The following is a 24602-nucleotide window of genomic DNA, read 5'->3' as shown; positions in this document are numbered from 1 at the left end:
CATTTTTTTTTCTTGTATTTATTGGCAGATAAATATCTGTGTGAAGTTTGTTAAACCTGGAGAAAACACACCTGTTCCACTTTACCCATAGGTTGTTTCACAAAACCACTTACCTCATTGATTGAATGCATCTTGATTGCTGTCAGCTCCCAGGTTTAATCAGGAAACCTAACAGCCTGTGGTTAAAATTAAATGACCATTTAAGTTAAGGCAGACAGCCTTTTTGTAATATTTAAGTAGTCATGTCACAAACAAGTCCTTCCATTAAAATCAGAGGAGGCAGGATCCCATTTAAGATGTTTGCATTTTAAACTCTGATTTGATTCCCACCCTCGTACTTTTGGAGGGTTGTGATTCAACATTCAGCAGGGTAACAATGCTCATAGAGAAAGGAGCCTAAAAATGTTAGCACATAACATCAACCTTAAAGTGCATTACAAGATAGATCACTGAAACAACCCATCCAAACATGTGATGCAACTTCCCGGAAATACAATTGCACCAGACTGGCCCATAGACAACACAGTCCACTCATCCAGAAGAAAGCATTGACAACAAATGTAAGACCTACTTCTGTAATATTTAAAGAGGATCAGGTAACAGGCCATGGCGTCCAGTATATTGAACTGGCTCCAGATGGGTATCAGAGTTAGGAGCCCCACTGCAGGTCTTCATTGGGTTCTCTGCCATTGTATCCTAGCCTGATTGCAACCCCAATGCTGAACACCATCAAATCCTGACCTTAATTACTCTCAACAAAATAAGAAATCCAATCTTTCCCCAGCAGTGGCTCAGTACAGCCTTCTTCCCCACTGATACACTTTTCCCAATTTCCCACCAACCCTCCAGCACCTAGACTTCTTTCTAGATAATCCTGCCTCTTCTACCCACCTCCCCCATACCCAAGATCCAGTACTTGCAACCTATCTATCAATCTACTTTAGGAATGATGAATCTAGAGGAGGAATGGCCTTTGTGTAGATAGAGTCATAGAGTTATACAGCACAGAGGCAGGCGCTTCGGCCCAATTCTTCCATACTGATCAAGTTGCCTACCTGAGCTAGTCCCATTTGCCTGCATTTGGCCCATAACCCTCCGAACCTTTCCCATCTATGCACCTGTCCAGATGTCTTTTAAATGTTGTAATTGTACCCACTTCTACCACTTTGTCTGGCAGCTCGTTCCACATACCCACCACTCTCTGTGTGAAACGGTTGCCCCTCAGGTCCCCTTTAAATCTCTCCCTTCTATCCTTAAGTCTATGCTGTCCAGTTTTAGGCTCCCCTACACTGGGGAAAAGACTGTGACCATTCACCTTATCTGTACCCCTCATGATTTTATATACCTCTATAAGGTCACCCATCACCCTCCAACATCCAGCGGAAAATGTCCCAGCCCATCCAGTCTCTCCTCATAACTCAAGCCTTCCAATCCCAGTAACACTGAATTGATATGGTAGGCTTTGTAATCGCACATTGCCCAGAACCCATGTAGAATAGAATTTTGCAGTAATTCTCCTGGGTACAAACCCTTTATTGGCCTATCTATTTGATTTTTAGGCCTGGATTTAAATAGTTCCTTTGTGCGACCCAAATAAATCCAACAGGGTTTTCTTGCAGATATACCTAATCTAATTTTACCCCACCTCTCCTTGCTATGTTCCCTCCAGTATTTTCCAAAGATCATAGTTCCCATATGATTCTCATCAGTGAATATTAGCAGTTATTTGACCATACGGCACATTAACTAATCCTGTCTTGAACCACACAAATAAACTTAGAGAAGAAATTTCTGAATCACAATCAGTAGTGGGAACCTTTGTTATTTTATTCTCTCTAACCCAAGGGTATAGAGGCCAATTGTAGAACCTCAAACATCACTTGAGCTGGGAATAGCAACTCAGTGCAAGTACAGTTCAATTGTTAACTGCCTAAATCCCTCAGCCATTACTGCAGCAAAAAAACAAGGATTATGCAAAGTGTAAACTTTCTTTTTTGCTTTCTGTACAACATGGAACTTCTAATTAATGCTGGAATTGTAATTGGATTTGCCTGGAGGATCCTCGTTAAGTGGATTCCACCCCCCCCCCAACCCCCCCACAAACTTCTGGTTTCTGCAAAAGAGCAGACCCGGAGGTTTTGGAACCATTATGAAATCTGATCAGAGGCTGTTCTATAAATAAAGTTGCCAGCAAATTTCTTTTCCCTAAATTATATTCAATGCTTTAAGAAGGTTTACAAAACTGACATTGTTTTTATAAAAGAAAAAAAAGATATTGGATAATGAACCTTTGCAAAATTTCAAAGTCTGAAATAAAACACCAGCAATATGGTTAAAATCATAACAATATAGTGACACACCCTCTCCTCCTTGGAATGGTAAAGGGTATCATCAGCACTTGAATCTGTGGAGCATAAAACCAAATAAAGAAAGGAGCTGCAGCTTAATGCTGGCTTATATTCCATGCAATTATTTATTATTACATTAAAATAACTCATTAGGGTATATTCAACGATTTCAGCTTTCCCAGTGACTGGAGACAACTACAGTATCTATACCAACACCTATATGCCGAGATTGGGGGAAAGAGTAAATTTATCTGACAACAGTTATTAATGTCGAATAAATAATATATTGGAATGAAGAAGAAAGGAGACAATGTAGTAATATTCAATGTATTTTTTTGTTATTCAGATTTCATTGCCTTTAATATTTAAGATTTAATATTTTTTTCCTTGACTTTCATCCACTCACTCATGTCCACCTGAAAGCAGCATCTCCCATTGGAATATTGCTCCACAACTTAAGCACTTAGCCTAATTGGTCATTCTTCATTTATGGTTCTGCACACTGTCAGCAGCCTATAGTCTACAGAGCCAATAAAAATGATCCTGACCATACCCTTATCCAATGTCAGCACATCATTTGGATTATAAGGTTTCTTCCTTGGAGCTGATTTTCTCTTCTTTGGAGCCACAGGGCAATTAAAAATGTCTCTACTGAGTATTACTTATTTAATCTTGGATATGGACAATGTTACATTTATTGCTCATCTTTCTTTGCCTCAGTGTGTTCTCCAGGGGATCCATAGGTGTGCCATTGAAAGTATACCATTAAAAAGTAAGTCTTCCAGAATCAGAATCACCAAGGCCCTCATCAATCTCATAGCCACAGAAAGCAGAATTCAAGTTCCATTACCATATCAATAATATCTATTTAAAATGGACAGAGATAATACCATTTTTCAGAAGTTCTGGTGGATTATTATACAGTCACCAGTAATGATAGGGACTTGGCAGAATGAAGTCAACCCCATTTTCCTCCATAGTTCTCCAGGTACTGCGCCAAATCCAAAGAGTATTTGGTGAGATAGTTTGTGGGGAAAGAAAGTAAGTTAAATTGTATGTTTCTGAAATTGATTGAAACATTGGGTTAAGAAATTGATTACTTTTACAGGTGCAGATCAGATCCTGATATTATAGACACAAGAGCCTCCGGATGCTGTAGTCTGGATCAAAAAACAAACTGCTGGATGGCCTCATTGCTTCCACAGACGCTACCAGAACTTGATATTAATTGTTCAAGTCTCTGAGCTCACTGCAGTGATATGATTTGTGACTAAATTTAAGTTCATTACTGAATACTGTAAGCTGCCCAAATGAATGGTCCACTTTTAAAATTAACTGAGTGGAAAGAGACCCAATTGAGGAGATGACTCCAGTGCTAGGATTGCCCAGAGTACGAAACTGTATGGTATTCCCAGACTGAATAGGAAACTTAGGTGCCCCATGTTATTTTGATAAGGATCTGTAATGTCCCTTAAAATCAGCAGAAGGCTGGATGAGGGTTTGGAGTCCTGAAACCATCCCAGCATAAAAGAAGCAGCTGGTGATGTAACCACGGAGTTTATGATGAACTTAGAAGCCCAGCACTATGCAGACAGGCTTATGTGTGGCTGTGGTTACAAATCAGAGATAGAAAGACTTGGGTTATATTGAGGTTGCAGCTGCAGACTAGAGGTAGAAAGGCTTGAATTTCTTAATTATTACTGCTGGTTTTATTGCAACTTCCTCAGTATGAGGTTTTTCCTTGAATGCAAACCAGTCTCCCCTGGTGTCTGATTTGGGCTCACCCTGGGAAGCAAAGGCTCACAAAATATTGGGCCCTTCCAATTAACGGCCAAACTCACTTTCAATAAATCCACCTGCTCTAAGGCAAAGGCCACTCTTCCAGGGGAGATCCAGAAGATAATTTGGGACAATTTTTTTATTATTTCGGGTTTCCATAAATACTTCAAAGAAAATATTGCGGAAACGTTCTCCTTCCTGAATCAAATCCAGGTGTTTTGTTTGTTTTGTTTTATTTATTTCTTCTGTTTTATTACATAAATGTAGACCGAGCTGACATTGTTGCATGCAAGTACTGCCAACAAACCTCAAACACTACCTATTGCTTATTCTTTGGGTACAATTTTAGCAAGCCTATCAAGTGCAATCATACTTAGGAACAGGAGAGGACTATTCAGCCCCTTAAGCTTGTTCTTCCATTCAATTAAGTCATGGCTAATTGAATCGAACTTAACTGCATCCATTAGCCCTAGTTCCAGAACCCTGAAATATCTTAACAAAAATGTATCAATTAGAGTTTTTTTTTATTTGGTCTACATTTTACATCTGTTTGGAAGGTAGTTCCAAATTTTCTTTGCCTTTTCACTCCTGAACAGTCTAGCTTGAATATTGAGGTCAGGTCTCTTTATTGTAGACCTTCCTAAAGAGGAAATAGCTTTTCTCAGTTTACCATTTCAAATCTCTTAAACACGTCAGTCAAAACAACTTTTAATTTGTTTATATTCAAGGTAGTACAATCCTTATATATGTAATCTGCCCTGATAATTTAAATCTCAAACCCTAAAATTAAGTCCCAGGATTTTCTACCATTCTTGGTATTGGTATTGGTTTTGGTTTATTATTGTCACTTGTCCCAAGGTACAGTGAAAAACTTGACTTGCATACCGATCGTACAGGTCAATTCGTTACACAGTGCAGTTACTTTGGGTTAGTACAGAGTGCATTGATGTAGTTCATTATCTATGTATCTCATCGAACAACCACTAAGTTCTAAAAGATTGAAATGAGAAATTTACTTTGAGAATGAAGCTCATCTTTGAGAATAAAGTGGTCCCAATGTTCACCTTGAGTAGTTTCAATGCAGGAGAGTGAAATTGAGTGGAGAAAGCCAGAAATCAACAGAGTTCTCAACTCAACTGAATCATGCAAGGATGTTGCAACTCCAAGTTGGGCAATGGGATTGATATATGCTATATTGCAGTGGATTTTATGCTGTATATGACGAGAGAGTGCACAGATGCTGTTGGAGGTATTCAGGTTGGATAATGGTCATAGAACAAAAGAAACATGCAGCTTCAATGATAGTTCCTTGCTTCTAAAATCAGAATCAGAATCAGATTTATTATCACTGACTAATATGTCATGAAATTTGTTGTTTTGCAGCAGCAGTACAGTGCAAAGACATAAAATGACTATAAATTACAAAATAAATATATAGTGCAAAAAAAAGGAATAATGAGGTAGTGTTCATGGATTTATGGACTGTTCAGAAATCTGAAGACAGAGTGGAAGAAGCTGTTCTTAAATTCTTGAGTGTGGGTCTTCAGGCTCCTGTACATCCTCCCTGATGGTAGTAATGAGAAGAGGGCATATCCAGGATGGTGAAGGTCCTTATGATGGATGCCATCTTCTTGAGTCACCGCCTCTTGAAGATGTCCTCCATGGTGGAAGGAGTTGTGCCCATAATGGAGCTGGCTGAGTCTACAAGCCTCTGCAGCCTCTTGTGATCCTGTGCATTGGAGCCTCCATATCAAGTTCTGATGCAACCAGTGAGAATGCTCTCCACTGTATATCGATAGAACTTTGCAAGAGTCTTTGGTGGCATACCAAATCTGCTCAAGCTCCTAATGAAGCAGAGCTGCTGGCAAGCCTTCTTCATGATTGCATCAATGTGTTGGGCCCAGGATAGATCCTCCGAAATGTTGACACCCAGGAACTTGACTTAATTTTACTGCTGGATGTACTCAGGAAGAGTGGAACATATGTATTCTGTTCAGAAAGGAAGAACCCAACTTCTCTCAAGAAGTTGTTTTTACTGAGGAGATAAGCAGCACTAGAGCTGCTGCATCCATGTTAATAGAGTAAAGGGAGCTGTTTAATGATCTAACCTTATAAAGAAAAGCATTCATTCATTAATTCAACAACATCCTGTAATTTAAAAATTGCCCTTCAACATTCTGCTGTGTCAATATTGCTCCAGTGCATTGCTCCTCACACATATACAACGTTTAGCCCTGTGTCCCTCCCAGTCCAAGGTGGAGAGTCTGAGAACCCCTGTAAAGCCGACAACAAAATTACACATACAGTATGTCTATCATGCATACATTGATGTCATTCTAATACCAAAAGAACTGTTGGAAGATTGTGATTACTTAGATTGTGACTTTGAAGTAACTAAATGATATTCCTTTCTTTTATCTTCCAGAGAATTCCTGCACAAAGCTGGTGACACAGGACATCCTTGAGGACACTTGCTCAGAGCACCTTACTCCTTCTGAGGGCACGCCATCACATGGTTTGCAACTATATAACAATAGAAGTACAATTAAAATATATAGGTTTTCACCAAATGTTTCACAGCTTCCAACTGAGCATTAGCAGAGATTGATGACAGGGATGATTGTGGAGATTCTGCCATGGAAGACAGAATTGTCTCAAGATCTGTGTGGCTGGGAAAAGAAGCTGAACCTTGAGGTCTCTGTGAGAAGGAGGGTGCTGCAAGTATATTTGAAATCTATCCAAGTACTGCCTCACCCAATCTCCTCACCTGCAGTAAGAATGGAGGAATCCAACTTGGAGGGGAACCCAGTGAGCCCATACAGACCACGCAGAATTTGCACACCAACTGACCTACTGTGTGATCTGTCATTAAACTCCAGTGAGATCGTCCTAAGCAAAGTGGGAGATGTAAAATGACATTGACCCAGGACAGAGGTAATGACAAAATGGAAAATGGAGGGAGGGACATCCGGTCAAAACCCTCACGGTTCTCAGCTTCCTTTTCTGTCACTAGGTTAATAGCCCATATATTGCCTGTTAATGGCTAAGTCTTTCCCTGTGCAGGTGCAGGTGGAAATGTCTTTGGCAAGGCTCCAAATCTCAGAGAGAATGGGCCAATAGCATCTCAGCAGTCACAGCAGTTTGCCTCTCCTTTTGATGAAGACACATGGGATATATATTGCGGAAGTGTTAGGAAGCATTCATTAAATTAATTGTAATTCACTTCGAGTATGCATAAGCGATCATGCAAACAAATGAATCAGAATAGTTCTAGGCCAGTCAGTCTTTTGAGTCTGCTCCACCACTTAATAAGGTTATGGCAGATCTGATTGCATCACAACATTCGTGTCTACCCATGGAAACCTTTTACTCCCCCTTTCTTATCCAATATATATCCCTCAGCCTCAAAAATATTGAAAGCCTCTACTTCCATCACTCATTCAGTAACAAAGGTTCAGTGCTCAAGATCCACTAGAAAAAAAATGCACGTTCTCTCTGTCTTAAATGGGTAGCCCCTAACTTTTAAACAGTGACCCCTAGTTCTAGTTTCTCCAAAAAGAGGAAACTTTTTCTCCGCAGCAACCCTGCCAACACCCCTCAGGACCTTGTTTCAGTCAAGTCCACTCTCACTCTTCTAAGTTCTAGTAGAATCAAGCTCAGTGAATCCAATCTTTCTTCATGAGACAATCTGCCTTTTCCACGTATTAGTCTAGTAAACCTGCACTATACTGTTTCCAAAGCATCAACATTCTTCCCTAAATAAGGAGACCAAAACTGTATTAGGTATATAACTGAAGAAGAACCTCCCTACTTTTCTATTCAATTCTCTTATAAAGACCAATAATCCATTTGCTTTCCTAATTACTTGTTGTACCTGCATACAAGCCTTTTGTGAAGCTGGCAGTAGCATACATGGGTTCTTCTGTTTCTAGGCACCCTGAAATCCCTCATCTTAGCCTATCTATATCCCTTTATAGCCACATTATGTCCTTTTCTCAATTAACTTTCCTTCCTATCTTTGCGTCATCAGCACATTTAGCAAAAAAAACTTTGGTGGCTATCAAAATCATTCATATAAATTATAAAAGGCTGCAGCCCCAGCACCAATTCCCACTCATTAACCTTCGAGTTATAGAGTCATAGAGACATACGGTTTCAAAAAAGGCATTCAGCCCACTGAGTTTGCACAGACCATCAATCACCCATTTACATTAATCCTACATCAATCCCATTTTGTTATTCTCCCCATATTCTTATCAACTCCTCCCTGATTCTACCACTCAAGTACACACAAAGGGCAGTTTACAGTGACCAATTAACCTACGTACCCGCATGTCTTTGAGATGTGGGAGGAAACCAGAGCACCCAGAGGAAACCAGGGAGAACATCCAACAGAAAGGTGTCACAGGGAGGACGTGCAAACCCCACACAGACAGCACCCAAGGTCAGGATTGAAACCAGATCTCTGACAGTGTGAGACAGCGGTTCAACCAGCTGCACCACTGGGCTGCCCTAATATGGCCAACCATCTGTTTCCAGTTAGCCACACAATATTCTGTCTACACCAATATTTTACCTCCTACACTATGAACATGATCTTCCCAATGGTCTTCGATGCTACACCTTTTCAATTGCCTCTGGTAAGCTATGTATTGTAAATCCACTTGTTCCCCTTTATCCACAGCACATGTTAATTCTCAAAGAACATCAGTTGGTCATACATGATTTCTCTTTTGTCAAACCACATTGGTTTTGCCTGCTTAACTTAAATTTTCTAAATGACCTGCTATAACTTTTTCACAATAGTTTCCAACATTTTTTCCTATAACAGATGTTAAACCAACTGGCATGTAGCTTTCTGATTTCTGCTTCCTTCCTTTTTGAATAAAGGAACTACATTTAATTTTTTTGCAATCCAAAGAACCTACCCTGAATGTAGGGAATGTTGGAAAATTAAAACCAATTCATCAACTTTCTCACCAGCCATTTCTTTTAAGACACTAGGATGAAGCTGATCAGGACAGGGGACTTGTCAGCATGCAGCTTCAAAAACTTGCTGAATACCACTTCCTGATGGTCATTTCCTGAACAACTCATTTTCTTCCAAACTTGATTCAGAGCTATTTCTGGAAGGTTACTTTAAGGCATGTTTAAGGCATAAAGGAACTTCTAGTAGATACGACAGATATGACAGCAACAGCTGAGGAATTTAGACAAGCACATGAACTTGCAGGGAACAGAAGGATATAGACCATATGCAAGCAGATGGTATTTGTTTAGATTGGCACCATGGTCAGCATAGCTATGGTGGGCCGAAGGGCCTGTCCCTGTGCTGTACTGCACTATGTCAAATTGAAATATGCACCTGAACTGATGCTGAAATTCCCCTCTATTTCTTTGGTCAGTATCCTCAGCCCTGGGAAACCCATTCAACCAAAGTAAAAATTGGAGCTAATTTAAACACAGTTGAACCTATCTGATTAGCATTTCCTAAGGATGTTAATTACAGCAGTAATAGCTGCTTACATCCTGTTTGGAAATCCCTGAATTCATCATGTGGGTTTCCCCCAGCATCCAAACAGCCAGGAATGGTTATGTTGGAGCTGGATTGCACTTGTGCTCCAGAAGTCAATTTGTTTCTTGAGGTTTCTGATTTACCTTCATTACTTTGCTGTTGGAGCCAAGTGAGAAAGGTATATAATCCTCCCAGTTATAACTGAGAATATAGATCAAGAATAGATGGTTTCTCAGTAAACCTACAATAGCAATAAGTAATTAGTTTTACTGCCTTCTCATCAATGGCAATAGTGGCTTTAGAAATTTACCAGTTCTTTCCTTACATTTATGTTTACTAACAAAGATTTGTTTCCAGATCTTTTAACCATTCTGTAAAAGAAATAAAGCACTACCCTTTGTGCTTCACCGTATAGTCAGTTCAGTCGAAAGCTTGGCAGTCAGTTATCAAATGTACCAGTGACACTTAATTCCCCACTCTAATACCCATGAAGTTTCTTTATGCCTTAAATATTACATGAGGCTTAGTACCAGAAAAAGATCATGTTCTTCCTTGTTTGTGTTGGAAACCCACTCATAGTTTTACAACACAATGGCTGATCAGATGGGTAACAGTGTCCATACACAGCTAAATGTTCCATAGTCTGCCGAATCACATTAGATTACAATAAAATATTTCTCGAAAGGAAAATTTGGTTTTATAGAGCAAAATGCCTAACTCTTAGAAAGTACTGTCAATATAAGATTCATAACTGCAAGCTAAAACCAAACGTCAAGCCAACTCATGCCTACGCCACACCTCCAGGTTTGATAAGAGGTGATCAAAGACAGAAGGGATATGCCAACAGTTCCAATGGGACATGGTGAAAGTCTTGAAAACCACTGTTAAGCAGTCTCTGTGATGTAGATGCTAAAATTGGATGCCATACCGCTAATATTTTCCCAAATTCAGAGAAGCTTTTTAAACTGGGCAACCCTTATTTAAATTTTTATCCTTCACATATTCAGCCAAATGTTTTATTTTATTTTGATTTGCTTCTATTCTGTTATTCCCTGATGTTCTCCCCCTTCCCTGCCTTCTATTGGGTTCCATGGCTGACAGTTTGGCACCTCACCAAAGATGCTGCTCTTCATATAACCCTGATACCTGATAAAAACTGATTCCCAGGACACACTTTTCACCTGACTTCCAGCTACAAACAAACCAAATAATAAACAGAAATCAAACATTAACATTCAAGCAGTTCTGCAACAGAACTTTAAAAAAAGCCCAAATTTTGGGATGTTGAGGTTAAATTAAGGACATGAGGAGGAAATAATCAAAAGTGATTTTTAAAGGAAGCATTATGTTAACAATCGCAGAGGGATGTTATTCCTCTCCTGCCTTCAAACCAGAAAAAATAGCAATGAAATTCTGAAGCAAGCAGCTGCAACAACTAACATACATTGCTATAATGCTACAAACATTAGAATTCAGCTGGCCTAAATCGATTTTTAGGGGAGGTGAAGTGTTTTCTGAGTGTGGTACTTTCTTTGTAATACAAAACAGATGTTTCCATTACACATAAATGGAATAGAGAAATATCCCTAAAAATTCACCTAATTATTAGATCATAGATTATGCAGAAATTGGTTAAACAGGAAGTGCTCAAAGTTTAACTGGACTATACACACAAGGCTATGTTTTAATACTATCAAGTGTAATTAATGCAGTAACTAAATCGTACCAATCTACACGTAACCATGTAATCTAGGTATGTGCACACACACAAAATTTTACATGGAAGCAATTTGTTTTAATGATTCCTCATTTAACATTCTAATAATAGTGAGCATGTGAAATGTTGATTAGGTTATTTTTTGTTCTGTGCCTTTAGAGTTCTTTCAGCTGCCCTCCAATAAGATCAAAGTGTCTCCAACCCAATAGTTGTTAATGGAGCATAGTCCTTTGTAAGTGCTTTGTGTGTGTCTCCCATGCCTGTTAACAGCAGTCACTTCAGAATTAATTCTCATGCATTTTATGATACAGCAATGATAACTCTTTTTGTTCAAGGATAAAACAATTTATATTGTACAATTGGCTCTAACAATCTTGCTCCATTTGAATGATAGCTGGCTGAAAAGCGTTTACAAAAACAAGCATTGTTTTCCAAATGTCTTTTGATAAATGATACTGCAGAGTATATGCACATTTGAACTACTTGCCTCACAAGTATACATGTGGAAAATATTTTGCAATGCGTGTATTCTTTAGAAGCATAAAATTATGGTATGTGCAACCAGAGGTCACTTAGAATGTCCTAACCAAATAAATATGCACTGTACTCTGGTTCTCTCCAAGTAGTAACAATCTAAGAGAAAAGTTATTAATTTACTTCAAGTTTGGTTACATTAGTAATTCCTAATAGTCAGCTGAACTAAGACTTGTATTAACCATTGAACATAAATTGTTTCAACCAAGATTACAGGTCTAATTTACAACTCTCTTCTTGAGGTTGTGACTATGGAGTATTATGGTCACTGAGGCTTTGACATTAACAGCAAGGCATCATTCTCTGCTCAGGGTCAGGATTGGCAATGAGCTCACATGTCACAAACCGGAGAGATTTTAACCCGTGGGATTAATTTTAATATTCAGACCCAACATCTGCATTGCAAAAGTCATTGGGGACAATGTTTGACTGCATTTGCCTGAAATTAACATGGCTGTAATGATAGGTAACCCTAACACCAATGATATGTCAAGGTCCATTTTAAAAGCTGTTTATCATCATCTCTAACATGTTGTAGCCTCCAAATGTGTGCTTACTTTACCTGGAACTCGTTGTTATAATTCCCTTCAATCAGCCTTTTACTTAGACACAGTACTAGGTTGACCCTGACTCAAGCCACTTGAGAACTACAAGAAGATAAGAAACAGGAACAGGGCTAAACCATAAGTCCCCTCAAGTCTATTCCATGTAAAATCCTGGATGACTTAGTCATGTCCTTAATTCTACTTTCTTGCCTGTTCCCCATAACCTTTGATTTGCCTAACGACTAAAAATTTATCTGTCTTAGCCATGAATACAACAGCACCCAGAGATCTCTTGGATAGAGAATTCTAAAAGTTCATAATCCTTTGTGAGGTCCCCTTCACCTTATTTTTAGAATCAGTTCTGGATTCACCCACTGGACAGAACATTTTCTCAGCACCTTCCTTGTCAGCCCTCCTAAGGATCTGAAAAGTTTTGGAGTGAATTGGTTCAAACTGTCTTGTCTTTCCTCAAAAGTTAACCTCTTTATACCTGGAATTAACCTTGTGAACCATCTCTGACCTGCTTACAAGGAAAGTCTATCCATCAAACGAGTAGACCAAAGAGAACACAGTTCTTCAGGTGTGGTCTCATCAACACTTTGTGCAGCTGCAGAAAAACTTTATTACTTTTGCACTTCACCGACCAGTGGCCAAGATCCAATTTTCATTCCTATTGCTTGTTGTTCCTCCTTGTTACTTTTCTGTGTTTTGTACACCCAGACCTCCCTGAGAGCAGCATTCAACAGTCCTTTACATTCTGCTTTTCTATTCCTCACAATAAAATACTTCCTATGGGAGCATGGCAAAAGTAACTCATTCTTGGAATCACAGAGAACAGAAAATGGCCCCTTCAGCTCATCATGTCCATGCCAACATTTTTTCCTAAATTACACTAATCCCCCATACCCAAATTAGGACCATATCCTTCTATGCCTTGCCTATTTCTGTGTCTATCTAAGTGCCTCTTAAACATGGTAATTGTACCTGATTCCCCATCTCCTCTGGCAGTACGCTCCAGATATCAACCATTCTTTGTATTAAAATCTTATTCCTCAGGTCCTCTTTAAAATACCTTCCTTTCATCTTAAACTTATGTCCTCTTGTTTTTGGCCTATGTGCAGTCCTTGGCATGACTGACCACACCATCCAACAATTCCTTCCCATTATTCCAAGAACAAACTAACTCTGGATGCTGCAATTCTGAAATAAAAGTTGAAAGTGTTAGAAATTCTCATCAGGCCAATAACATCGGTGGAGAAATAAACAGTGTTAATGTTTCAGTCAATGACCTTTCAGTATTACCGGGAAGAGTTAGGGTAGTTTTAAATCACTGAGAAAAATTTGAGTAACACAGAGAACAAAAGCGAAGGTCTGTGACTGGGTTGAGACCAGGAGAAATTGGATGTCTGAAGCCATGGTGATGAAGCTGAGATAGGTTTGTGAAGGCTAGTAAATCACAAAAGAGGGTAAATTGAAGAAAACGAACTAATACCTGAAATTAAATATGTGAGCAAAAAAACTGAGATACAAAGCTGAAATGGCTTTCCAGCCCTAAATTCTAATTTGATACTTTCCCTCCAAATTGCATTGTAACTCCCAATCTACTGATTTCTTGAACTCTTGGACTCCCATTATTATTTCCCTTTCTCTTCTGTTGCTCTGAGAGTAGCTTTCACACCTTTTTTGTTGTTCAGTCTTGATGGACTGCTGGAAGATTGGATTCTGTTTCCACTAAGGTTTTCCCTTTAATACTCCCTTTGTTTTCATATTCATTAGACTTTCTTCTTTTTGTTTTTGCTTCAATATTTTGTAATGCTCCAGTATTATTGAAGTATGCCTACAATTGTTTTTTCTTCAAATCTGAATTATTAAACTCTGAACACCAACCTGAACCCCTCCTGATTGCTGGAATCCCTATTGATGCCTTCTGGAGCTGTTTCTCCCTACTGGCAATTGGTCATGCCAAACAATATACGAAATATTGAGTACAAGATGAAAGAAAATATGACGATGAGCTGCTGTTATTACATATGGCAGCACCTCCAAATCTCTAGCCTGGCTATTTCCACCTGCAGCAACAGCCCCCATGCCCTCCTTGTCTCCCCATAAACACCAGGGGCCAATATTTTATTTCACTTTGTATGACTTCATCATTTGTAGATGATAAAATGAAAGCTTTATTTAATTCTAAACGATTGCTCACTGACAAATTCTCTCCACTGTCAGCCTGTGTAATATACTGCTTCTGCTCCGGTAGAGTATGCAAAAGGATGTACACTTTGAAATTATTCTCAGGCTTTTGCCCTTAGTTGTCTATGGTTTACCCAGAATTCAACAGTAAGCATTCACTGTGAAGGAACACGAGGAATAAAAAAGTCTGTTACTCATTATCCAAGTTGTATGGGGAAGCACTCATTGTAAGATGTCTTCTCTGTAGGGTGAGAATTTTCCCTCAGTGATGGCTTAATTTCAAAGTCAGCATTGATTTTTTTTCATTTTTCTTGCTGTTTTGTTGAGTAATTTCACCGTTATATTTTTCTATATGAAATTATGTCAGGATGGTTAGTGACAAATCAAGAAGTTCAGGTAGATTGTGCACTGCATACTTGTAAAAGAGGTTAAAAAGGCAGATTGTTAAGAAATGTTCCAGGTAATCTACTTGTCCCAAAGGACTCAATTTCTTAAATAAGCATCAAATTGTGTCATGAAACGAAGGATTGAATATTTGAGTCAGTTATTACTTTTTTTACAGGTCTGTAAGGTCCAAGCTGATTTTGTTGAATCATGGATTTATGAAAAGAAGATAAATTTGTTGAGATAAACACAGTTGGTTGACATTTTAATAGATGAAAAGCATGAACCTGTAATATGCCAAACTGGTGAATTTCTGACATCTAGTGAATTTCTAACACCAGAGAGTGGTCAGTATATGGAATGAGCTGCCAAAGAAAGTGGTTGAGGCAGGTACATTAACTACATTTAAAAGGTATTTGGACAGGTGCATGGGTGGGAAAGGTTTAGAGGGCTATGGACCAAACACAGGCAAATGGGACTAGCTTAGATGTAAATCTCGGTCAGCGTAGACCAATTGAGCCGAAGGGCCCATTTCCGTGCTGTATGACTCTATGATTCTAATCCTTGTGCACAAGGTGGTTTAGCAGAAGTGATAAAGTTCAAAATATATTCAAAATGAGTGTACTAAAAATAACATAGCATGAATGAGACTTGAAGCATTAATAAACCCCATGGAATGTCAGCAAAATGCGACGGTGAATAAAGTGCAAAATTAAAAATTATATCCCTCAGTTATATGAAGCTACAGCCATCTGCACTTAAATAGCTGTGTGCAATTTTGTACAAGATTCTCTTTTTTGTTGAGGTAGGACAGAACCTCTGTTCACTTTGTTAATTTAGCCACAACAGCAGCCTATCTTCCTAGGTTAAAAGGATGTTATCAAATGCACATAGTAGATTTACAGTGAGATGCCCCACAAGGATTGTGTGATGCTTGGTTTCATCTTCCCAATGGCAGTGGATTAACCTGCTATGACAGTACCAGCAAAAGGCAATCAGGCATTTAACTAAGTTGGGGGGAAGTGGGGGAATATAAGGGAGCCACAAACAAATGCACATCCTCCACTCTACAACCTTTGTGAATGTCATTTCTACCCAGTCCTTTGGTAATCTAGGCAAATAAGAATTATTGGGTAGCTGACAAGAAAAACACTGGACATCAAGGCCAATCATTGTGACCGCTAGATGGAGTAAGGATTGTCAGTGCCCACCCCCAAGCGTGCATGCAAATAATGTCAAGAGACAGACATAAAACAATGTTACTGCTCATCAACAAACTTTGGCTCAAACCTTTGCATGCTCTGCCCTACTTCGGGCTGAATGAGAGAGGAGAATCCAGCCTTAGTTAAGAATCTGAAGTCCTGGACAAGACACAAAAGGAATTAAAATGAGAGTAAGTAAATTCAAGATGAGTTGGGATGAGTTGATTTAGAGAGCTGTCAGTTCAATGGTTCTTAAAGTTTTCAATATAGTAGATAGAAATAAAATATTCTACTAAGAAATGAGTACCCAAGGAGATCCCTTTAAAACATCTGCACAATGTGTCAAGTTTGATACTAGGAAACATTCCTCTTCCCATAGAGTTCTCTGCCTCTGAAACCAAGGGCCAGTAGAGGTAGATCATGTATGAAGAGAGCTTGCAAGTCTGTAGGAAGACACCGCAGAATACTAGAGGCATCACAGAATTCGTTTGATTGTCTAGGTACTGAGCTGCACTTTTTTAGAAATATTTATTCTTCTAGATCAGAAGGTTGTGAGATTAAATTCCAGCATTTGCACACATAATCTTGAATGGTATACCACTGCTGTATTGGTGCATTTTTGAAAGTGTCACCCATCAGATATATTTCCATGGCATTAATCAAAGAAGAACAAGCGATTCTCTTGTATTCTGGCCAACTTCCTTCCTTAACCAATCTGCTCAGAAAAAAATCATTCGTCTTATCTCAGTGCTCAAAGTACCTATAGAATTCCCTACGTAACTGTCACAGTGCTACAAATTATTCTTTGTACGTCAGGATTTTGAGTCTTTTCTGAGAAATATACTGAAGTGCTGCATAAATAGGTCTTTATTGCAAAGTCATAAGACTTGTCCTGAATTTGGCTTTGGTTTCTCCTACACTGGATTTCCATTAGCTAGCATACCAGCATTCAGGATGCAAAGCTGAGCATTAAAGTCCAGGGTTTTTTGTCCCTTACTTCCTCTATGCTACTAAAATAAGAATTAACACCATCAGATAGGTCAATTTGATTTTCTTGCACTGAGAAAAGCAACTCAGAAATACTTCCTTAAATTGGTATTTCTAAACTACCAATAGTATAAATAGAGCCTGACACGCTCAGAAGTGTGACATCATAAATATCCCCAGATGTGGAACTGGCCATAATGTTTGGTTTTGCTGCTGCTCATCTGCTCACTGGTTGACTTGACTTGTGGGGATACTAATCAGCTCATGCTGCGGGTTTGGCTCAGGCCAAAGGAGAGTTTTTATCCTAAGTCCAAACTGGAAAATCTGGAGTGGAAATGCAGATGAATAATGTTGTTTGCTACAACACTTCATACCTGAAAATTGACCTTACCCAAGTAGAATATGATCCTGACCATTTCTGGGTCAAATCACACCTTTCCAGAAATGTGGTTGGGCACCTTTGCGTAAATACGATGGGGGCGTTCAAGAAGCTTTTAGATAGGCACATGAATGTGAGGGAAATGATCAGATGTGGACATTGTGTAGGCAGAAGGGATTAGTTTAGTTGGGCATTTTATTACTAATGTAATTCATTTGGCACAACACTGTGGGCTCAAGGGCCTGTTCCTGTGCTGTGCTGTTCTATGTTCTATCTCACATAATTTCTGAATCAGATACACAGCAGGTGACATCATGCCCTTTTAGAACACTTCAAGGAAAATAAGTGTTCATCGTTCCAAAGGGCAACTATCATTGATCACTCCCTGAGCAATATGCTTTAATGCTACTCCAGACTGTGACCTCAGGCAGATATGTCCCTTATTTACCTCCGCACCTTTGCCTCACCCTTCATTATCAGCCTCTATGCACTGATTTCATCCATGACTTCCTGATCAGCCCAGACCCTGACCCTCGACACTTCAGTTTCCCAAACAAATTGACCCCGGACTCCCTGAACACCCAACTCCTTAAATCCCTAACCTTTTGACTTTTCAACCTTCCGACTCCTAAAACCTCTCCAAATTTCGACATCACTGACTCCCTGATTGTCCGAACACCCCAATGGAGGGGCTAAGCTATACTCTATACACGGCACGGATATCCAGCTAATTTCTCCCACCTCAAGCACAGATATCATCACCTCCTGACCAAATCACACTCGTGCCCCTAACCACATGCTTTCTATCACCCCCAACACCTAGACTCAGCCCCAGTCCCTCCTGAGCATGCATAGTAAAGTGTGCAAAGGCAGTTTAGTAGTGACCAACATTCTGAGCCTCGGGCACCACTGTGTTGGCAGCTGCTAGTCCACAATCAAAATGGTTGTCACTCTCCCATGTAATGACCCTATAGAGTACCTTGTACCTTGCACATTGACCTCCAGGCTCCATATTTTTGTTACACTGGGCTAGAGTACATGAACAATATGGACTTTGTTACCAGAAGCTGAGACATGCCACATCAGTGGAGTTAGTCAGCTATCAGCTGATCCTGCACAGTGTGTTATATTTCTACTTTTGGTTACTAGTGGTAATCAATTCTGGTTACCAGTGTTATATTACTAAACATCATATCAAACAACATTCAGAAGTCTCCTTAACTTAGTAAGGCAGAACAGAAATGGTCAACACACATTATCAAAGGTCTCAACTATAGTTATAAATTTCACTTAGTGGTGACTTTTATTGAAATTTAGACACGGGTTCAGTACATGGTAGCCTTTGCTGCATTTAATGGGTATTAAAGTCCAGCTACACTCTGGTCTTTTAGAAAGTGCCAGCTCAAAAAGATGAAGGCCTGTACTTTTAGCTGCTACAACCAAAACATTTTCAAAGTATGGCCCTGGTCTGGCTGCATAATCTGCTGAGATGTGTCTAGAATTTACATTTGGATTGAAAATAGAAACAACCTCTCCTAGACATCGATTGGCATCTCCAGACAGTGAGGCGTTTAGATGGGGTGGAGGTTGTTAGGTGTGTTCAGGAAGGGTTCTCAACACAGTATGTAGATAGACCTACAAGAGGAGAGGCTGTGCTTGATTTGGTATTGGGAAAAGAACCTGGTCAGGTGTCAGATCTCTCAGTGGGTGAACACTTTGGTGATAGTGATCATAATTCTATCTCCTTTCCGTTAGCACTGGAGAGGGATAGGAACAGACAGGCTAGAAAGGTGTTTACTTGGAGTAAAGGGAATTATGAGGCTCTCAGGCAGGAAATTGGAAGATTAAATTGGGAACGGATGTTCTCTGGGAAAAGTACGGAAGATATGTGGCAAATATCCAGGGGGTATTTGTGTGGAGCTCTGCATAGACATGTTCCGATGAGACGGGGAGTCATGATAGGATACAGGAACCGTGGAGTACGAAGGCTATAATAAATCTAGTCAAAAGGAAAAGAAAAGCATACAAAAGGTACAGAGACCTAGGTAATGTTAGAGATCTGGATGAGTACAAGGCTAAAAGGAAGGAACTCAAGAAAGAGATTAGGAGAACCAGAAGGGGACATGAGAAGGCCTTGGCGGGCAGGATTAAGGAAAACCCCAAGGCGTTCTACAAGTATGTGAAGAGTAAGATGCGATGCGAAAGGATAGAGCCTATCAAGTGCAGCAGTGGGAAAGTGTGTATGGATCCGGAAGAAATAGCGGAGGTACTTAATGAATACTTTACGTCAGTATTCACCACGGAAAAAGATCTGCCGGATTGTAGTGGGGACTTGCAGCGGGCTGAAAAGCTTGAGCATGTAGATTTTAGAAAAGAGGTGGTGCTGAAACTTTTGGAAAGTATCAAATTAGATAAGTCACCAGGACCAGATGAGATGTACCCCAGGTTGCTGTGGGAGGCGAGGGAGGAGATTGCAGAGCCTCTGACGATGATCTTTGCGTCGTCAATGGAGACGGGAGAGGTTCCAGAAGATTGGAGGGTTGAGGATGTTGTTCCCTTATTCAAGAAGGGGAGTAGGGATAGCCCAGAGAATTATAGACCAGTGAGTCTTACCTCGGTGGTTGGTAAGCTGATGGAGAAGATCCTGAGAGGCAGGATTTATGAACATTTGGAGAGGTACAATATGATTAGGAATAGTCAGCATGGCTTTGTCAAGGGCAGGTCCTGTCTTACGAGCCTGATTGAATTTTTCGAGGATGTGACTAAGCACATCGATGAAGGGAGAGCAGTAGATGTAGTGTATATGGATTTCAGCAAGGCGTTTGATAAGGTACCCCATGCGAGGCTTATGGAGAAGGTGAGGAGACATGAGATCCAAGGGGACATTGCAGTGTGGATCCAGAACTGGCTGGCCACAGAAGGGAAAGAGTGGTTGTTGAAGGGTCGTATTCTGAGTGGAGGTAGGTGACCAGTGGTGTACCTCAGGGATCTGTACTGGGACCCTTGCTCTTTGTGATTTTTATAAACGACCTGGATGAGGAAGCGGAGGGGTGGGTTAGTAAGCTTGAAGATGACACAAAGGTTGGGGGTGTTGTGGATAGTTTGGAGGGCTGTCAGAGGTTACAGAGGGACATAGATAGGATGCAGAGTTGGGCTGAAAAGTGGCAGATGCAGTTCAACCCAGATAAGTGTGAAGTGGTTCATTTTGGTAGGTCAAATATGTTGGCGGAACATAGTATTAATGGTAGGACTCTTGGCAGTGTGGAGGATCAGAGGGATCTTGGGGTACAAGTCCATAGGACGCTCAAAGCGGCTGCGCAGGTTGACTCTGTGGTTAAAAAGGCATATGGTGTATTGTCCTTCATCAATCGTGGAATTGAATTTAGGAACCATGAGGTATTGTTGCAGCTATATAGGTCCCTGGTCAGACCCCACTTGGAATATTATGCTCAGTTCTGGTTGCCTCACTACAGGAAAGATGTGGAAGCCATAGAGAGGGTGCAGAGGAGATTTACAAGGATGCTGCCTGGAATGCGGAGCATGCCTTATGAAAGCAGGTTGAGGGAACTCGGTCTTTTCTCCTTGGAGAGACGGAGGACGAGGGGGGACCTGATTGAGGTGTATAAGATGATGAGAGGTATTGATCAGGTAGATAGTCAGAGGCTTTTCCCCAGGGCTGAATTGGTGGCCACAAGAGGACATAGGTTTAAGGTGCTGGAGAGTAGATATAGAGGAGATGTCAGGGGTAAGTTTTTTACTCGGAGAGTGGTGAGTGCGTGGAATGGGCTGCCGGAAACGGTGGTGGAGGCTGATACGATAGCGTCTTTCAAGAGACTGTTAGATAGGTATATGGAGCTGAGTAAAATAGAGGGCTATGGGTAAGCCTAGTAATTTCTAGGGTAGGGACATGGTCGGCACAGCTTTGTGGGCCGAAGGGCCTGAATTGTGCTGTAATTGTTCTATGTTCTAGACTTCAAAATGAAGACTTTAGTGAAGTTGCCTCTAGGGAATGTATAGTATGTGCATCTCTGAGGACTATGCTGATGGGATACTCAGATGATGTGTATCAAATGGATCACTAGTGTATTATTCATATATGTCATTCATAGAAGGGTTAATTTTCTGAACTTCTAATATCAGTGGGAGGTTTGCCTTCTGCATGAATAAAAAGAGAAATTATGGGCATAATGTATTTAATTTTCCACCCATGGATAGAAAGGGTGGGCAGAGTTCCCATGGTTCCTGGAATTGACAGGCAATAGACCAGGCTTTCAGCCAGCAGTAGCTACTGGTTGGTATAGCCCGCTTTTGTGTCTCAAAAATTATATATAGGTTCTTACAGCAATTATTAATTCAATGCAGTTTCTTGGCTTTCTGAAATATTCTAGAATGTATGGGATTGCAACTGTGAGGATTGTCAGAAGCCTTCTATTGTAAAGCCTTGCAATTTAACAACTTGCAGAAGAAAATGGTTTTTAAAAAAGTATATTTTTACCTTTCTGGCATTGTATCAGCTTTTTTTTAGTTAAATTCACTATTAGTATCTGGTATTTTGATTTATATATTACTTGCAAATAATTCTGGTTACCAGTGTTAAACTGAATGAAAGATTATGTCACTTACTAACTTTCAGAAAGACACAAGAAACTATATTATATTGAAAGGTTAGTCTTGTCCTTTGTTACAGCACTCACACAGTATAAGAGTTTGGATTTTGTTTCATTTGAGACTTAGTCTGGTCATGCACTGCCTTTTTGACCCGAATGCAAATTAAGAGTAATGAGAAAAGGTCTAAGCATAACAGCTACGAATTATGATGACTGCACGGGGAACGCTGGGCAACACAGTCGGCATGGACGAGTTGGGCTGGAGGGCCTGTTTCCATGCTGTATGACACAACACAACAACGATTTTTAGAGGATGATTGCTTTTTATATTTAATTTAAATTTCAAATAGACACGACTGTTAATCTTCATACACTTAGAGAATTTATGGGCTCCACAGTCATACATCCCTCATCTCTTAGTCTCAATGTTAATAGCATTTTATACATAAAATTTGTTTCAGGTTCTTTCATATTTCAGATGGTTATACATATTTCAATCCACCAGCCACTATCAATTTGACTTCTGTTATCTCTGTCACACTCCAGAGTCCAGACTCAGTCAAAACCCACATAAAAATGAAGACTTCGAACTGCAGTGGACCATCTGTTTTCATCCATTTTTGCTCCTAAATTACCTAAAGACATGTAAGATAACATAGACAAATAGACATTCCACATTGTAAAGTGTTCTCCACAGTTCCTCTCTTTAGCAGCTGTGTGACTCATCAACTCCATTAAACTCAGCACAAATACACAAAGCTAAATGTCGGCGCGGATTCACATGCCTTCAATACAGCTGTGCTACATCTTCAGTCTCTGTTGACTTTCTATCACAGTATGGTCTACCATTCTAAAAGATTTAGCCTACAAGCACTTACATTTGGGAAAATTTCTTACTGACTGACCCTTGCTTCTGGGAATCTTTACTAAAAGAAGATGATACTTGTGATAGATATATGCATTTCCAGAACTGCAACACATTTTACTGTGATAGCTATTGTTGAGGAATTGAAGCAGAGAGTGGAACATTGTTTGAGATGGTGAAAGCATAAAAGGTTATGAATGACAGTAACCCTCCAACTCTGAATTATGGAGTCTGGAGTCCCAGGTGGAATGTCCAATTTGTACTCTGCCTCTATGTTGTATATAAAGCATCACAGAAACATGTAACACCATGGCCCAGAAGAAAAACCTTTGATCTATCATGTCCATCTGAGCCAAATAAGAACATTCATTATTCATTAATGGAATGTAGGGATCACCAGCAAGGCCAGCATTTATTGTCCTTTCCTAACTGCCTTGAGAAGGTTGTGGTAAGCTGCCTTTGCAAATCACTACAGTCCTGTGGTAAAAATGTTGCTTGACTGAAAGTTCCAAGGATTTTTTCTGAGTAATGATGAAGAGACAGCAGAGTATTTCCCACATAACGGGAAACATAAGGGCAATGGCATTCCCATATGTCTGCTGCCCTTGTCATTTCTAAGGTCAAACATTTGGGAAGTATCAATACAGAATTCTTGACAAGTCCCGCAGTGCATTTTGCAGATGGCACAAACAACAGCCACAGTGCATCAGTGATGGACTGAGTGCATTTTTAGAATGGTAGAGGGATAGCAGTCAAGTGGTCTGCTTTACCCTGGACATTGTTGAATTTCATGTGTTCTTCAGCACCACAGCCAGGACTTTTTTGGTGGCATATCCAGTTCTCACAGCCTCTCTGTGGTATCAGAAGGTATGAAACAATTTGGCTGAAGACTGGTTCCTGCAATGGTTCAGAAAAAAGCCAAGATGGACAGTTCAGATAGTGCCAATGGTTGCAGGTTCTTCAGCATTGTCTTTGGAGGGATGTGTTAGACCCACCATTGGGACCTCCTTCTCCCATTCGACATGTAATTGCCCAACACTATCCGCAACTAGATGCAATAGGATTGCAGATCTTTGGTAGGATTGCCTGGCCCTGCTTATCATGTCCTACTTAGAACCCATGCAGTTCAGTAATACAGACTGGCACTTCATTTGATGCTACCCTCAGCATGCCTTTCTATAATTTTCACTGAAACAGGATTGGTACGCTGACTTGATGATAAGATAATGTGGGATATGCCAGGTCATCAAGTTAAAATGAGATTTATGTTGCTGTGATAACCCACAGCATTTCATGGATGCCCACTTTTGAGTCTGCATTTATCAGATGTTGATGCAACACAACATGTTGGAAGGTGTCCCTGGTGCAGTGGTGCTTACAGTTATGTGAGTCTGAAGCCACATTCACAACTTCCATTAACCAAAAGAGACTGTAAGCCCTGTACGTCATGCCACCAGACACTCGCAAGCAATCATATTAAATGTATAACTGTAGATATAGCTAAATCCTCGAAAATTTTCACCAAATAAAGTTACGGTGTGCGATAAACT

This window comes from Pristis pectinata, chromosome 2 (assembly GCF_009764475.1).
Source record: "Pristis pectinata isolate sPriPec2 chromosome 2, sPriPec2.1.pri, whole genome shotgun sequence".
Taxonomy (NCBI): Eukaryota; Metazoa; Chordata; class Chondrichthyes; order Rhinopristiformes; family Pristidae; genus Pristis; species Pristis pectinata.
This window is presented reverse-complemented; position numbering follows the sequence as displayed.